Source organism: Dufourea novaeangliae, unplaced genomic scaffold (assembly GCF_001272555.1).
Source record: "Dufourea novaeangliae isolate 0120121106 unplaced genomic scaffold, ASM127255v1 scaffold12, whole genome shotgun sequence".
NCBI lineage: Eukaryota > Metazoa > Arthropoda > Insecta > Hymenoptera > Halictidae > Dufourea > Dufourea novaeangliae.
This window is the reverse complement of record NW_015373886.1, coordinates 449116-467840: the sequence shown is the minus strand read 5'-3', so window position 1 is coordinate 467840 and position 18725 is coordinate 449116. Positions and strand designations below refer to the sequence as shown.

The following is an 18725-nucleotide window of genomic DNA, read 5'->3' as shown; positions in this document are numbered from 1 at the left end:
AGGAATTAAACGTACCTGACAACCTATCCGCTCATTTATTCACTCATTCACTTGATTTCGAATTATTATCAGCAATTTGATAGATTAGTAATAGTAATGATACATCTTCGTTACAGTTAGAATATCGTACGAAATGTTCGATGTTGCTTGAGAAACATGAAAACAAATTGTTTGTCTGGGTTAGGACTATATTTATGAAGTTTTGAACTATACTTTATGAACTAGAATTTTTATAGGAAGCTAACTTTAGCCTTTAGAACTCATAATCAGTGCACATATGACACGAATATTGACCCTTACGGCATAAATATCAATGAAGCTAACTTTAGCCTTTAGAACTCATAATCAGTGCACATATGACACGAATATTGACCCTTACCAGTAAGGGTAAGCTAGCCCTAGCCAGTAGAGATAAGTAAAGCTTTTATTTTCCATGGAACCTGAAAAAATTCATATCAAAGAAAGAGAGATAAAGATTTTCACTAAGAACATCTATAAAACTACATCATCTTAATTCGTATCAACTGGCTGCTCTCTCCCGGGCTACATGTCCTGAAATAACGATTACATTTCAATAGGAACTATCTTTTTAAAGTTTGGTTTTCAGTATTCAACGTATTTAAACTTCACCCCAACTTTTCGTGAATTTCGTATATTTTACGAACAAATTATTACAAAATTTGAAATAATTTTATCCAAACGGTGACCAACGCGAAGACCAGCCGAGTCAAATTGACAAAAAAAAAAATTCCGAAGATTCACTTCATTTATTTCCAAGGCTACGTATACGTCTAAAATCATTATCACACCCCCACATCCAATTCAACGGTTCCCAGAAAGATCGTCGAACCGTCGTCATCCGTACGACATCGCAAACGATTGCTCGATGAATCGTGGTTGACGGTGCCACGAGCATCCTCAAATTAACCGAATTACGGAATCGTCGAAGATCGTTAATAGGTCGATCACGATTCCGCAGAGAGCCGAATTGTCTCACGTTCCCCTCCGACCGTGTAGGTCCACTGACGTTCAGAGCCAAATGAAGACCAAACCGAAAGTCACTTAACGAGAGGATCCCCCCGAGTAGACAGCCGGTCGACCACGAAATAGGGGTAAAAAAGAGGGGGATGGAACAGGGAAGACAAATTGCGGACGGAGGGAAGCCGTAGTTTCTGGCACAAGCGCGCGGAAAGCGTCGGATGATTCGGACGGAGGGGGGAGGGGTCGAGAATTAAAAGGAAATTCGGCCGCAACGTTGGAGTGGTGGGGGTATGAGGAGGAAAATGTTCCCCGCAAAACGACCTCGTTGCTCTCGCCGAATTGGACTCTAATTAGAAGGATTCGAACGACACGGCGCGCCGTCTGCCCGACCGGAGAATACGATAGGTGAGAGAGGATAACACGTGGCCGGGCCCGTCGTCGTTCGCTTTATCGTCGCGGACGGTTTATTCCGTTCCCCGCGAAATTCTAACGAGAGCCTCTAACGATCCACCCGTCAATTCGACGGGGCTCTCTGGGAGAATTATCGCGTCACGCACGCCCCTGTACGTCGTAACTGTTTTAGGAAACGTTGTCGGTACTTGGGCTAAACCAGTGATGGGAAACTGAGCGTCCGCGAAACTCACTAGCGGGCAACACTGTCCTCAAGAATGAAAATTTCGACGACAAATGTATGAAACTATTCCATATGAAGCTTTGAACATCGTAGATTTACAAATTACAGAAGAGGGAATTATTTTTATTGTTATAAGTATGAATAATATTTAAGCAATGTTTTACTGAATTTATGCACATATTCTTACAAATATATTGTAAACTCGTATATACAGGGTGTTTCGTTTAACTGGAAACGGTGGAATATCTCACGAAGGATTAAAATTATCAAGAAAATATTTCTACAAAAGTTGTTTGGTACAAAGGGGGATATTACGTGGTATAAATAATTTTTCTATAAGTGTAGTACTGGGGGAGATATCAAAGTCAAGTTAATCTTTTTAAATGGAACCCTGTATTTTTTTATTTATATTATGATAGTCTTTGTTGAGACGAATATAATGAACTGCCACATGATATCATTCCCTGTAGTAGGAAGTGATAAATTAGTAAGATTTTAAGATGATTTACGAAACAGGATTATAGTCGCATGCGAAAGAATAACGGACAAGATGTTGAAAAGTGTCGAAAGAGAATTTTTAAACAGAATAGAAACGTGTATTTGTAACGATGGTGGGCATGTTGAAGGATAAATGACGTAAAAAAATTATTAATTAATTCTTGATACTACAAGTTAGATAGTGGTAAGTGAAATTTAAAATTCATTATTTATGCTTAACTCCTCATATTTGCTACAATATTGGTGTTGTTTCCATGCCAGGAATATTTTATTAAAAACGGAACAATCGGTCTGGTACGAGTAGATAGCACAGCCACGTAGAGTTCAGCTGACCTACGACACACGATCCGTGTTGATCTGACTACTTTATATTTAATTTATAATATTTTACAACTCGGAATGATATCATGTGGCAGTTCGTTGTATTCGTCTCAACAAACACTATCATAATATGAATAAAAAAATACAGGGTTCCATTTAAAAAAATTAACTTGACTTTGATATCTCCCCCACTACTACACTTATAGAAAAATGATTTATGAATTTTTGATTATAACTTTTGTAGGAACATTTTTTTGATAACTTTAATCCTTCGTGAGATATTCCACCGTTTCCAGTTAAACGAAACACCCTGTATATAAATGGTATTTAAGGCAATTGTTGTGAAATTTATTCAAATACTATTGTAAATTGTGAATTTTCAACAAATTTTTTCAATAAAAAACAGTTAATTAGTAATTGTAAAGTTTCCGCCATCTTGGATTCAGAAAAGTGCCGGAAAAATTTAAGAATTTATGGGATATTTAGTGGCGCCCCGACTGGTTTACCCAGCTTTAAATATAACAAAATTTTCCACCAGCTTCCATTACAACATTAAACGTCTGTACGCATTTTACATTAAAAACGGAAAAGTCCTCATTGTCTGAATAATTCACACATTCAACGCTATCCAAAGCTTTTCTCCTCCACGCTACACACATTCGTAGCCACAACTTACCGCCTAAAAATCCCTCAGTCCCGCCACACTCAAAGATAGAGGAAAACTGTTCCGAGGTTCTTTAAACACAGAGCACCTTTTCCCCGAGATTTTAAGCGCGTTTACATTCCGCCGCCGCGGCGTATTGTGGTCAATTTTCGTGAGTTTCCCTTATGATTACATTCCCGCGATACAAGACCGCCGGGAGCGGGTAAAAAAGCGGATAAAGTGACGGCAGGATGCTTTCATTTGTACGTCCGCTGGGTACCGGCTCGTTTTAATTCCGCGTGCGTCGTTTAACGGGACGAAAGATTATCGTGGCTGCTGAACGAAGGACCGGGAACGTTACAAGCAGCCGGAAATCCAAGTGTCGTGAGTCCTTCCCTACCTCATCATGCTTTTGTTCAAAGGAATTTACTCGCGTAAAGCGATCCACTTTAGCTCCAGTAGATTATGGCCAAGAAGGCCATAACATCTGGATTCGTTACTTGCTACTTTTTTCGATCCGTGGGTATGAACGATGGAGGGCGGACGACATGGCTACAGAAAGTCTAGCTTTTACGCTGGAAACGAAGTTTATCGTGCGTGGTGAACAATTTTCGAGAATATGTGATCCACTTCGGTACAGTGCTATGAAGACGTTTGGTTGCAAATTTTTAACCCTCAGATGGCGAACGTGTTTGATGATGGAATAAACAGTGCCTGGTTCCAGATAGACCCCTATTTATCCGTTTTTAGATATGCTTCAGGACGAATTTCGCCGAAATATGCTAAGTTTCTTATAAAACACTAAACGACTGAATCGATCTCGTACTAGAAACATAAATTACAGAATAAGGAAAAGAAAACGATACTTATGATATTACTAGAACGTGTCCTTATGGTGGAAATTGAAAGTACGTTTCAAGTCATCTGAAAATAAAATAGATGCATAATCTTTTAGATCAACATAATTTTCTATTCCCCTGCACACTTCACAATATTAACCACGCCCATCTACCGTGAAATAAGAGATCAAACAGTTCACGAACATTTCGGTGCCACACGAATACACGAAATATCCGTGAATATCGAAAGGAAAGGCCCGCGTAAACCTTCCAAAGCCGTAGCTCCGAGCTACGAAGACTGAGTGCGTCCCAGCGGAACAAACAAACGGAAGAGCTTAAAATCGATGCCCCGCTGGATGAAGTCCCCTTCCAGCTTGACGAGGCAATTGAGGGAAAAGAGAGATTCGGAGGGAACCGACCAATGAGTCGACAAAGAGCCGTACTTTTATTCCAACACGCTCGGTATAAATATTTTAGCATTTGTTGTCTGACGTCTTGTTAGCAGACCAGGGATATTTTTGACCAGTCAGCGGCAGGGACTTCGATCTCGACGTAGACCAGCTCACGGTCAACTGTTTTCCGACCGGTCTCGAAAAAAGGATTGACAAGAGGAGGCACGCCATCATTCTCGTCGCGAGATACTGGGATATATTTGTTCATCTAATGGACCGACAGAGGGAGCCGCTATATCAAACGAATATGCCGGGAAATTCCACGAGATGACCGCCTTTTCTGCCGAACGGAATTTCGAATCGAATGTTTCCATCGTGTCTCGAAAAGTCGGACTATTTCACCACAGATGTCGCGTCCGTCCGCGTGGATTTCTCTTTCGAATCCGCCTGGAGTTGTAAATTCCAGGCTCGACCGTCGTGGTACGCGTCCGGTTGCGACTGTTGCCCGCCAAATTAATATTAGGCAACTGTTTCAATTTCTCTAGTGAGAAAAACGAATAATTGCTCGACCGTTGGAGCTGACGAATCGTGATGCGAATGTTGTCGAATGATTGTTCGATTGCGAGTTAATGCGAATGTCTTGAGTCCGTGTGACTCTTGTCGAACGAGTGTGTTTTGCGAACGAGTGTTTGCGAACGAGATTCTAATGAATATTTTTCGACTGAATGTATCTTTTCGACTGTCTTCGAGTTTCGTGTGACGTCGCGCTTCCTCAAAGTTCCATGAAGGCGTGACCAAAACTCGCCTCCTTATTGGTGATGCCCTGAAGGGGAAGGCAAATTTCTCGGGTTTTCCACGCGACGCGGAGGTGGAATACCTCTCCTTCAGGGCGAAGCGGACGTCAGGAAAATATCGCGCACGTGGTCGCGGTGCGAGTTGACCGCGACGAATTTTCGAGTCTCTCAACGGTAGGGTTTTATGACTATATTGTCTGCGAGTCAGCGCGCCCCGGTAAGGCCCGGCGCGGATGGGTCCCAGGTTACCGAGCGCATGTGGCAGACTGCAGACCAAATGTTCGCTTCTTTTGTATATTATTCTCTTTGTGTTAACGATATTAAAATTGCTTGAATAAAGGAAATGAAATAATAAAAAGTAACGGTATCGTCTGACTGTATAACCGTAGTTTCGGTCTACGACGGAACAACAGACCTGCTTATTATGTACAGACAGATAACGAACCATTGGTACAGAATGAAAGGCGGACTCGATCCTGTCTTTTACATTTGTTTCGAATCTGTTTACTGATTAGATAGAGTCCGAATGTTGCGAATGAATTCTGGATGATCATCCTGAGGAATGTATTGGGTTGTTCGGAAGGTTAGGAGCTTTTTTTGTGGGCACAGTTGGAATCTATATTTTTCAATTTATATTGTATTCTTGTTCACTACTCTTTTTTACAATTTCTTTCCATTTTTCAATTAAGTACCGTATACTAGTTATATACAACTTTGGCTGTAAGTATTGGCTAAAGAAACTTTTCAACTTGCTTCTACATGAACTTCGTTCTCGAAGTTTATTCTTGATTCAGAATATTCTAGCGATCTAGAGGAATAACTGTCTGATGGAGCGAAAGCTGAGAAATTAAGAAGATGCTATGAAATTTTTCAGTCGAAATGGTGTAATTTTTGTACAGGTTTCACAGAATGTAATGAAAATGGACTTCTAGTCTGTTCTTACGTTTCGCTGGTGTTGCTCACAGAAAACAAAATAAAACGAGTAACTTGTACAGTAAATATGTACATTCGAAAAAAAAAATAACGATGTCACACTATACTCGAAACGCTACGAACTTTTTGAACGACGCAATATTTTATTAAGTTTTGATATTAATAACTGGACTGCAGATTTCGTATATTTATTACAGACAAAACCATTTACAACTCAGTGTTTTAAGAAGATTAGTAAATTGTAATGAAGTTTTCATATTGTTTGGAAGCTAACAAAATCTTTACTAAGAGGAATTTGATTCTATTTGACTTTAGTTTCTATAAATTATTTCACAAATATCTATATTTTTTACATATATTTGTATACTACAAATACCGATGTAATTTGGTCTATATTTGTCGGGACAGAAAAAATGTTTTAAATCAGCGAATTACTATGATACCAATATTAATAATTAAAGTTAGTCTTAACCTTGCCACCGGCATTTTTGCATCTCTGTTTTAAGGAAACGTTCCGCGCTGCAATAGGAAAGCCGGTTTTTTTTCAGACGTGGCCCGAGAGAGGAGAAAAAGAAAAACAGACTCGCTCTCGTCTTAGGTTTACAAGCTGATCCAGCTAAAAGAAAACTGGTTAACCCGCAAAGCGTCTGCTCAAAGGAGTTTAAAGTTGAATGAATAACGCGGGAACACGCGAGAGAGCCGGAGCAAAAAAGAAACGAAGCCCAGAGTAATTAATTAAATTTCTGCAGGTTGAAACAATTTCGCCCCGACGAAACAAAGGCGAGTGTCAATGATTCTTTTTGAGAACTTTTATCACGATCACGATCTTGCAACTTGACCATGGTTAAAAATTTCATTTCACACGCTGTCTGTCGCATTCTTCGTTGTCTTAGTTTACCTTATATAAATTTAATACAATGGGATGCAAATTGTTTCGTATTACTCTGGAAATTTTATGCATTTATAGTACACGTGAATGTACTGAACCGAAGGGAAAAAGTTCTATAATAGTTTGAAAGAAAGGAAAAATTAATACACATCTCAAAACAAGTAGAGAGTCATCTATTGCTGTCACAGTGCTTGTCAAAAGGATGTATATTTATGCAAATATAATCAGGTGTTAATATAATAGTGTCAGTATTGTACCGAAGGAATATGAATTTAGCAAACATACATTTAGTTGTTTCGTTTCTTTCGTCTGGTGAATGCAGCAGGATTCCCCGATTCTTTCCTGTAGTGTATTTAATTACCTATTGCAGTAAATCAGTCAATAAAAAAACAAATTCGTAAAAATTTCAGTAGTCTAGTCTCTGAAAGAAGAAGTAATAATTCGAAACGACGCGTAAAAGACCGTAGATACATCCAGTTCTGAGCTGCAACCACAGCAACATAACACCACCTAAACACTACGTAACATTCTAAAGAAATCTGTATTAACATAAATATTACATCAAATTTTACAGAAATAATAAAAATACCAGTGTAATATTATTAAACATCGGTAAAATCCCTAAATTCAAAGTTCTCGTCGTGAGTTTGACAGTTTCTGGCGAGAACCGAGGAACATCGTAAAAATGAACCCTGACGAAGTCCTGCGTGCGCAGAATGTCCGAAACAAATGAGGGACGAGCGGTTAAAGTCGCGAGGTGTGGGAACCAGAGGAGTTTAAAGGGTGAATAGAGGACCGAAGGAAGGGTGCACCGGCCAAAGAGAAAAAGGAGAAAAGCTCCATTAAAGAGCTCCTCTTTTTATCCGTGGCGTCTCCTTGTTTCCACGGGATAAGGGAAGAAGCTGGCGGGACAAGGGAAGGGTGTCGGAGACGCCGCCACGGAGAAGTTTTCAGGGCTGAAAGGATTATGACGAGCCGTGGCAAAGAATTAAGCCTGAAGAATCGGTCGCGATAATCACCCTAGTAATTTTCCGAATATTCTTCCAGTGTCTCCTCTAGGCTTTCCTTTGTATCCCTCCTTCTCGCCCCCTTTCGTCACCTCCTACCCACGAGATTCGTTCCCTTTCCATCGCCTCTTTGTGTCCGGTCCTTGGATTTCTACATATTTATCCAACGACGCGGAAGCAGGTCTGTGAACAGTTCGTGTCTGAGATTCTTCATTATTTCAAAGGTCTTCGGGACGACGGTATTCAATCGAGTCTTAAAAGACGTCACTCAACAATGCGGAAATTTCAAATACGGAGGTTCAGCCTTTCGGCCGGAGGGATGCGTCGAGACGAGGAGGGGAACATCGTTTTAACACGGCGGAGGTTTCTCAGTTGAATTTATTCCGGTATATATGTAAAGGGAATTCGGAATTTTTCGATGTGATACTCTTGAACAGGGCACGTTTACGTAGAACGTCCCAAAAGAGACGCTGCTGGAAACGGTAAATCGAATATGCGCGACAAAATATGTACTGCGGGCTGAGGGCATTACTCTTCGAGCGTTTGGGACATTATTTCTCTGGGACGTGGAATTTTCATAATATCCTTATGATGTCATTTCTGTAGGAGAAAATTAATTTTACATTATATTGCGAAAATAATTCGATTGAGGGGCTGAAAACCTTCCCCTCTTGCCATGAATGCTCCGAAGTGAACCCGAGTACGTCGTACTCATCGAAACATTACTGTAGTTTGGCGATTAGAATCCACCCAGTGAAAGTGTCTCATATTTTTTATACCACTCTCGATATTATAATTACAACTGCAAAAATCCGATAGTATATTGGCGTATTCCGTACACAAAAATTCAAAGAAGGTATTCCTATAACAGATGAAAAAAAAACTATAGAAAGTAAAAGAAAAGTATACACATGACATCGGTGAAACGAAAGCGAAACCAGTTCATCTCAAATTAGACAGTTCCCTAACAAGGAAAATTATAACGAGCCGCGTTTACATCGATTTTGTATAAACAGAAGGAACGCACGCAGAAACAAAGCGTCCGCCCTCGCCGCCGCTCGCGAGTTTGTTGTTTCAACGAGGGGCAAAAAATAACGAGGCAACGTTGCGGAAAAAACCGTAGAAAAATTCTGCGCGCCTCCATTGTACAATGTCGGGCAGCGTCCCCATTTTTTTGTCGAAAAGACGCGCCCCTTCTATTTCGTTAATAAAATAAATGCCCCTGCAGAAGCGTTTTGTTTCATCTTGCCGACGTTTTCCATGCATCAAGCTCGTAAACCGTGAATCGTTTATCGTGTCCCAGTTAAACAATCGAAAGTCGGAAGTTTCAACCTTCGAAGATCGTCGCGCGGTTTAATAACGACGAATCATTACTATCGGAATCGCAAGGGCGAGGATCGGGCCGCGAGTAATCCGAAGAAAATCTCGAGAAAAGTTTTAATTAACCGCCTGCCCCCATTCTCGCTCGGAATCCACTTTCGAAGGTACATCTGAATTTTCTGGCCCGCGAGAACCAACAGAAAATAACTTCCAGATTCATAAATATAGACGATGCTCGATCGTATTATTGCTTCAGCGCAAACGTAACGGGTATTTGCGATGAGATCGAAATCAGCGATGCTTCTCGACGATGCGTACTTGAATCGGCTATTGTGAAATAGGATTGGGAATTCAGATTTTATGGAGAAATGTGAGATACCAATATGTATTCACTGGTTCTGTTAGAGAGTTCATTTAATTTTTTTCCAATTGATAATCTTCCTCTTCGGAGGTTCTCCCGACTGTGGTCCTTCGATTGACTCGCTCCATTCGTGGCTGGAAGACTATTGGTGGGGACACTCGAACATGTCAGCCTGAGTCTCACAGTAGGGGTACCGCCAGAGGGAATGATTTGATCATGAGTAGCAGTTGGACACCTCTGGCCTATCAGCTGGTCCTCATATTTCACATGTTAACTGCAATGGTGTTTACCACTGAATGACATCATAAAGGTATTTTTTCCCGTGTCGATCATTTGAAACTATTCATCTTAGCATAGTTGAAAATCGATATTACTTTCCCACCCACCCAATAAATATTATTAGTTCACAAAATAACAAATAGTTTCTAAAGCCGTACAAAATTGATGAAGTAAGATAATATATAGAAAAAGTGATGAGTTTCAGATCATAAATCAAACAATGACTTCCATGAAAAGAACGTCGCTGAATTAATTGAAATGGTCGAAGAAATCGTACAAGAAGATGCCCATCTTGTGAATAATTAAAGACTGTTCAAGCATGCACAGATTGTCACGAACAAAATGTACCCGTACAAAAAGGGAGAGGGTCTTATTAAATGGCTTAGTAAAAGTTGCTTGCATAGCACAACTGCTATACCGTGGTGGATAAGATGTTTGTACCACGTGAAAGATGTAACTATACATATTCCTCAGCCCTTTCCTTTAGCGCAACCGTTGCTATACTTAGGCGCCTGAAAAGCACAAACCTCATATCGTGCGTCGGCAAATATTCATAACTTAAATATCGTCCCTCGTGGGCGGCCTCAGGATAAGAATTCGAGATATAACGTCGGCGTGGTATTACGTTCCACGTAGAAAATCCTCCGCCTCTTGACATATGTCGAAAGCCATCCTTCGCTCTAACTCTTTCGAGTCCTCTCTCTGTCCGTCCTCATCTCCCCCGTCCCATGTTCTATTTTTTCTACCTCTCTCCTCTTCCACACCTTCTTCCGGAGTCTCTTTAATCTTTGCTTTCATCATTCTTTGTCTTTTGAAAAGTTCCAACGACCACTTTTTAAATGTAATTAATCTCAGCTGTTTTTACTGCGCTCTGCTACTTCTGTGCACATTCATTACCTAGTTTCCTTATAACTTCTCTTGTGATCTCGAGAAATTCTGATGAACTGGTTCCTTTGTGGGGAAAGCAGAGATTCAAAAGTAATTTTGAATAATGCAGAGTCACGGACTGTTTGCAAAGAAAGCAAAGAAAGGGATCAGAGGCTACATTTTGAAGAGTTACACCTTATAGAAACACGAATGTTGCTCCATATTCTTTAGATTTTGTGAAACTAAGAACTTAACTGATAGTATTGTGAAAGTAAGGAAAAGTAAAGGTGAAAAGCAACTTTCTATTCTTCACTATTTGTTCACCAAAATCAGACACCAAACTAAACGTATTATCTGTAACAGAGCCAATAATTTTCGAATGGAAAATGAACACTATCATCTAGCAAAAATAAATAAATAATACACATGTTTGAAAGCGAGATTTCTCGTTTCTGGTCGCTAACATATTTTTTCCAAAAAAGGACACTCCTCGTCACTAGCTGCCAATGTGTTAACCCCCTCAGAAACTACATCCCATTTCAGCATACGTAAAAACCATACTACTGCGAATTGGGATTTTGAATTTTTTATAATTGAACTTAAAGAAAATAAAAGCAAGAATGAACTTATAACATATTTATCAGGATAAAATTTCCTCACAAATTCAAAGCTAATAACTGCAAAAGTGCGACTTTTTAACTATGAAAATGATATCTCAGGGTTAATCTCAGATCCTTCAGCAATCAGATTAGAAATATAAAAAGGAAGACATAGATTTTATTATGCAATGAGTCAACAACTGGCGGTGATCACTTTCAAGTGCCGGAAAATTCGTCCAAAGAAACTATTCCCAGCTCGTATATGTTCTCTATTACATCACTTCCCTCTCGCGCTGGGCGAAATTCCTCGAAATTCAACATGCATACCGGCGCATTGTTCGTGCGAGTACGTCTCCGTCGAAACAACGTCAGCATTTTATCCGAGCCGACTCGAAGAGCTCGACGTCCGTCGAGTATATCAGAGGTGTTTTCGCACAGGCGAGATAGCCACCTCGTGAAATGACTTCGCCCGGTATCGCCCGAGGAGGAAAATGGCGCGGGCGTCTCCCCGAGTTCCTCGAGATCCTGTCGAGCGTTTGAAATTATGGGGCTAAGTGCTCGCGTCGGAATCAACATCGAAATATTTTTTTGAGCAACAAACCACCCTCTGAGACGAGTCAGACCCCAAGTGCGACGCGAACGACAGAAACCTATTTCTGCCGAACCGTCCGCGAACGTTCTGTATATTTTTCATTCGTCGCATTCGGTCTTGATGTATTAGGAAAATATTTACTGGGCATGATTACGACATCTTTCTTTATTTGCTAAAATTGTTAGATGAGTTGACTTGTTTCTTTTCGTTTCGAATTATGGTCGTCTTTAATTTCTATTTTTCCCTTGAATTTTTAACGTGGGTAATAGATACAGTATTGGCCTGAAGTTTGGAATCACTACGCGAATTAAGAGAAATTTATACATTTGAGACACCTTTTTCGGGGTAGTAAAATTATTTTTATCTCGATTTTTTTTCATACGAACAAAAAACGTTCATTTTTCAATTGTTTGAAATTTTTTACCATGGTTGGTCGTAGAACGATTTTGTTATACACACATTTTTCTGGCTTAACGTCATTCCTTGTTACAATATTTGTTTTTTCTGTATGAAAAACTAAAACACAATTCTACTTCCGTTTGCTACAGTGTAACACTACGCAACCAATTTAAATTTCCACAATGGTTTCATGTTCTCTATCACCGGTTATCGACTTTATTATATTTGGTTTCTATTTCAATCGTTTTTGTAATGCAATTTCAGGAATGAGTGTTGAATGTTTTGTGCGTATGTACCTACATAAAAGCCTTCGACTGAAAAGTACCTTGCTTTGCAATATCTTATTGGCTAATCATGGAAAATAACAATGTCTATAAACATAGTTATTTAATAAACATTTAAATAATAAATATTCAAATAATAAATTATATAATAAATCTTCTATAAACAAATCTAATAACTAACTCGTTTCATTATAGCATGTTACACTCAATAACACGTTCAACATTTATTTTTGGTTCTCTATTCAATTTGATATTAACATCGATTGATACCGAGTACACATTATTTAGCATTAAATACAACACCTCGAATTTCCAAATTTAGTAAGGACCACAAATCATTGCCAAATTATAACATAGTGGGTTTCAAATATAATACAGTCCATTCTCAAGCTTTTCAGCGAAACAATATCGTTTCTACAAGTGCAGAACATGTACGAGGATAACACGGTTATCGTCAATTTTCCAAATTGCTAGGAGCAAATAGCGATAGCCGAGCTGAAGATAGCGGAAACGCGTTCCGCGACGTTCTCAAAAGTGGACGGACCACTTGCAGTTTATCCAAAATGGAATTACTTTTCTGATCACGCTGAACATTCGAAGTTATTCGCTCGGAGGTGCAATAATATCTGAACGTTATCCTACTCTGTTAAAAGCGCACGTTGAGATTTTACCGTCGATCGCGCCACACGTGTTTTCGACGACTCAGGCGTCCCGTCCAAAGGACAGACATCAACGAGTGATCAAAATTTTCACAGATAATCCAAGTTACGGGAAATTACAGTAACCATCAGGAGTCGTGTGCTGGAAAGGGCAAAAACCAGGTATGAACGAAGTATTGAGAAACTTCCGTCGAACTTTTCGCGAGAACGAACGAAGTTTCAAGACCCTCAAACGAGTTTACTTCCAGAGATCAACCTAGATTAGGTAATACCGTCTTGCGACTTATGGCTGCGGTGAACTGGACCCAGTGATGTCCAAATGATTCTTTAAACTATTCTATCAAATTTGAGACGTCGATCCATTGATATAGGTTAGTGTTGTTAAAATGAGCCTCGAGTCTTGAGCTTTAACAGCTCGAGTCGCGGTTCAAATCCTAAAGGCACGAACCCTCAAGGTTCGAAGCTCGAGTCGTGAAAGCTCGAGTCTTTCAAGCTTAAAGGCTCGAGTCGTATAAATTGTATGTAGTGAAGTAATGTACAGACCTTGAGTTTTCGAAGCCTTAAAACTTAACCTAAAAGTTTTCAGTGTTTAACTCTAATATTACACGAATCTCAAGCTTTTAAAGCTTCAAAAGAATAATCCAAAAACGTCCAGAAAAGCGTGGTTTTTGTAAATTATAGGGTGATCAAATATATATTTTGGACAATACGTTAAATTTTCTTTTATTACAAAATACCAATGTATACTTGAGCAAGATACACGATTTTATTTTTACGATTAATATTTTAGTAGAATATTTTCGAAAAATTATACTTTGAAAGTATACATATATAAAAAACTTAATTTTTTCCCATCGTCACTGTGTTATGCCACATTAAGTCTGAAGCTTTAAGGTTCAACCCTCTAGAACCCTTAAATATTAAATAATGGAATTAACACTAAATCTATAATATTATACTTTACACAGTTATTAAAAAATACAGTCATGACTGCAAACACATGAGAGATTGATACCAAGAAAGGGAAATGAAAAATGAAACAAAATAACCATTGAATAGTAGCCGAAATGAAACACTGCTAAACATTTGTCTGTAATGTTCAAAATATAGTATTATCGACTGAAAACATACTCTTACGCCGTGGGAGTCATAGATGACCAGCAGCAAGATTAGTGTACTACGCATGATAAGTTTGCACAATACATATAATCATATTGTGTAATATATTATTATATGATTCTAATGGGCAATCACTCTTTGGCGCTGAAGACAAAACCAGCAGAAACACGCTGGGCAGTGAACGTGTTAGCCTCGAGCTTCGAGCTTCATATGATTTTAGCCTTAAAGACTGAGTCTTTAAGGCTAAGCTTTGCAGCTTCAGAGACTCGAGCTTTATACAACACTAATATAGGTGCTAGCCATTTGATTTCAAGTTGAAGCAAATATTCTGTTATTTTATTATTGCATTCAGTAATCCAGGATTCTCACACGAGTGTTTGCTAGATGTCAGGAAATTCGGTGTTGAAGAGAACATTTTTATTGGTAAAGACAGCTCGTGAACTCTGGGTTAGAAATAAACAATACACCTTCCTCTGCGCCAAGACAAACCCATAAGTCACACTCTGGACGAAGGTATTCCCAAGCGTCGTACACTCAAGAAGGTACACCCTCGAGACGTAACCCTCAGAAGCTACCCCCACGTGATGTACCTAACGGAAGGTACCACTCTACCTCACTAAGGGTGGCATCCCATCGCACCTACTACCGTAAATGTTAAGCCATAACAAAAATGTGAAAACAACTTGGCAGAAATTAAGATGTCACGCGTTAAATCGAAGCAATAGCATCTTGCACTTTCCGTCACTCTGATAATGAGTACAGTCCACTACAGTAAATTTCGGGTCTATTTCTACCCAATCACGTATTCCTTTCATTAACATTCTTACGACTTCACACACTAGATAGGTATTCACACAAACTTGATCTGGCGTGTGAAATCGTGAAGCACCAATACAGTCGCGCTAAAGACGGTACCTCATATTTTTGAGTATCTAAATAGTATATTATTCTATCATGCTTTCAATAAACATGTAAACGAATAATTCATCGGTCATTACAAACGGTGTTTCATAGACAGGGGATCAGGAAAATAACGTAATGTATCCTCTCCGTAATCCCTCCAACATAAAGACTGTACAAGAAAAATATCGAAGCAAAACATTGGTCGAAAGAAGGACAGTGAAAAGCGTCTAACAAAACAGAAGTACAAATAATCCCCGAAGACGCGTGGTCGCTTCTTGAACAGTACCGAGACGAAAGTCAGGGGTCGGCAGTGATGGCGGTGGAGCAACGAGTTTCGTAATTGTGCTTCAACCGCAGCAAACGTATTTACGTTACAAAAATCCCGGGGAACCGCGGATGCAAGCCGGGAGCAACGGTGGAAAGCAGGCGAATATTACGAACTGTCATGAACCGGCGCAAAACTTGCCGTGGCTGTTGGGGGTTAAAGTGGACGAAGTTATTCATCCTCCCACGGACGAGATTATTTCACGGGATCAGTTGGGCGCTTGGAATTGCCGGCGTACAATTCGTTGCCGAGGCTTGCGGTCATGCTCGAAACACTGTACTAAAATGGAAAGCTGGAGGGGATAGGGGAGTGGGGGGAGAGGAGTGTATGTCCTTTCGGGATCTATTACCCCTTTTAATTACGTTCCACTGTTGGAAACACCGAACAACCGTCTCCACCCACTCAACTGCACAATTCGCCCCTGATACTTTTACCAGTTATCGTCAAACGTTAAGTAGATATTCTTCTTTAGTTAAACCGTTCCCGAGTGCCTCCCGCCGGAGAAGATATCATTCCAACTATAAGTCCGATCCTTCCAGTTCGCGAGGTAATGGAAACTTCATCTCAAGCTAGCGGTACAGCAGGAAGTCGAGTTTCGAGAACAGGATCTCCCGGCCTGCCAGTCGGTCTCAATTAAAATTTCACCGACGGACCATTCCTGGACCGTCTGCTGTCAGTAACGAGGACATTTATATCTTTGATATTACTTTCGGCGCGGAATCGCGGGAGTCGTCGATGTGTTTCGGTGATGAATATTACTGTCGTTGTACTTTTATAAATTTAGATTGCTTGTTGGTGTTCTTTAGCTATCAGCCCAGGTGCTACGCTTATGAACTGTCACGGGTATTTAATTATTACTGGACAACTAATTTTAATGGTCAATGATTTACCTAAGCATAAAATATTCAAAGAATCTTAATTTTTAGAAATCAGATTATTGCCACAATTTCGAATCAGTTCCTTCTAAAATAATGATGGGTAGATATATTCTAGTATTTCTTGTTATACCTTCATCTCCAAGGTATAATAACTGGTACGGCGCGCTTGTACTAAACCCATGATTTACCATTATTCGTTAATAACTTAACATCGTGGAACTCCTTGGAAGATGGTGCATTTGTGGATGGTACTGTCGAATAAGCTGTCGAAACTTGATACATTAATAAATATAATACACCGAAACTTTGATAAATATAACAAACGTGATATATGTTTACACATGTGTACACCAGTTGTGTTATATTTCAGTAATGGCTGTATTCTCTTGGACTGCTGAATGTGTTCTACTTGAGTTCTGGTGTATATATTCGCTTGTATGTGCAGTTCAATTGCTGATTGGTTTTGTGTGGTGGTAAAAATGACGATTTCTGGTTGGTGTATGTTTATATGTATAACTTCCATTGCTTCTAGGATTCCTTAAAATGAACGCCTTCGATAAATAAGTGTTTCGAAGGACAGTGGATATTTGCACCTGACGTGCAGCTGTCTAGGAAACCTTCGTTATGACAGTTTACCAACGTCAAGGTACACACCGTATCTTCAGGCAGTATCAATCAAATCCTGCAGTTCTTCGTCAAATGCAGAATCGTTGATGTCTTAATTTCGATTGTATATTGAAATAATTATCTTTCTCGCCGCATCGATTCCAGTTCATCAAAAGTTGAATCCCGATAACAATATTGGCAACGTTAACGACCACAATGACCAAGACCGTTCGCGTCAGCCCCGCCATTGTCCAACGGTTCCCGATCGTAGACGTCTCGACGTGCTGTTCGACGACGTCACCGTCGTGGTCGTCGGCCGTCTGACTGTACCCGAATCGAACAAAGAGCCGAAATCGAATAGCGAAACGATCCCTGGTTCATACATCCGGCCGAGCAGAAGACGAGAATGCCACGGCATTCGACCGAAAAGACAATCGGCAGGCTGAATCGTACGAGGTTAGGAGAACGCGAGCCTCGGCCACAGACTTGCAAGCTCGCGGCTGATTCGATAGGTCGACATAAATCGTATCTAAACCCCGTTATCCCATTCCTGGCCCCTTTGGGGGAAAGAAATGATGCTTTATCCCTTGAACGACCGTCAAACGGCTGTTCTTCCCTTTTTTGTTCAGTGTCCTGAATACGTTTCGTTGATCTTTCTCGAAATTAGTATTATTTTTTGTGAAACTCGAGAATATACAGTGCTTCATTAGCATTCATAATGGTTTCCAACCTTTGTTGAATTGAATGGAAGATACTTTTAATGTAAACTATATTGCTTCGTAATTTAAAGAAATATTAGATTACTTAATGCCGCATCAGATAATAAAATCACTTAGCAAAATACCTAATTCCCGCTGCTTTCATCCGAAACATTACACGCACGCTACCAATGCGCTTGAAACTATCGGCGCTCAACGTCGTGAAAAGACAAAAAGGTTCGAGAAAAAAAGCCGGAAAGAAGCCCGGCCACTATTCGATCCTCCATGAGTAGCGCGTAATTCTTCATTCCCCTTTTGCCCCCATTTCCGTGCTTTCGTCCGGGGGTTTTTGCAAGTCAGGAAGACCTTCGATCCGAAACTAAAAGTCGTGCTTATGTAGGGAAGCATTTTCAATTAAAGCGGCACATTCATTAAGGGTAATTAGGCTGGGCCCCCGTGAACGTAGACTCCATTCGCTCTTTCCGCAAGCCATTCGTTTCTATCACGATGCATCACGTGATAACCGACGGAGAGCTAGAGAATGAGAGAGGCAGAGAGCGAAAGAGAGACTCGACAGAGAGGAGAAGCTGCGGGGAAAGCTCTTATCGCGAAAGAAGATGCTCCGGCGAGGCCCCGGCGGTCAAAGACAAGAGAGAGCTTTACCGTCTTCCACGCTGAAAGCTTCGCTTCCACGGCAAGTGTTTTACCAGTAGACTTTCAACTTGCCGGTTCAACTTGCGAGCACCGGGCGACATAAGGATCAAGATGTTATGCTTCTGACTGGCTGTTATTAGAATACGAACTGTGAGTATTTTTAAAGAACTTTGGCTCCGTTAAAATGGGATCATGAGAGAGAACTTTGGGAGAGATTCGCCGTTTTTATTGTGAATAGCCGGTTTATAGAA

The 18725-nt window shown here is 40.2% G+C and overlaps 1 protein-coding gene across 1 annotated transcript in view; it reads right to left on the bottom strand.

The window, feature by feature from the left end:
* LOC107194681 (ras-GEF domain-containing family member 1B-like) overlaps window positions 1–18725 on the bottom strand; it is a 349908-nt gene that overhangs the window by 262774 nt on the left and 68409 nt on the right. The gene's annotated exons all lie outside the window — the stretch shown is intronic.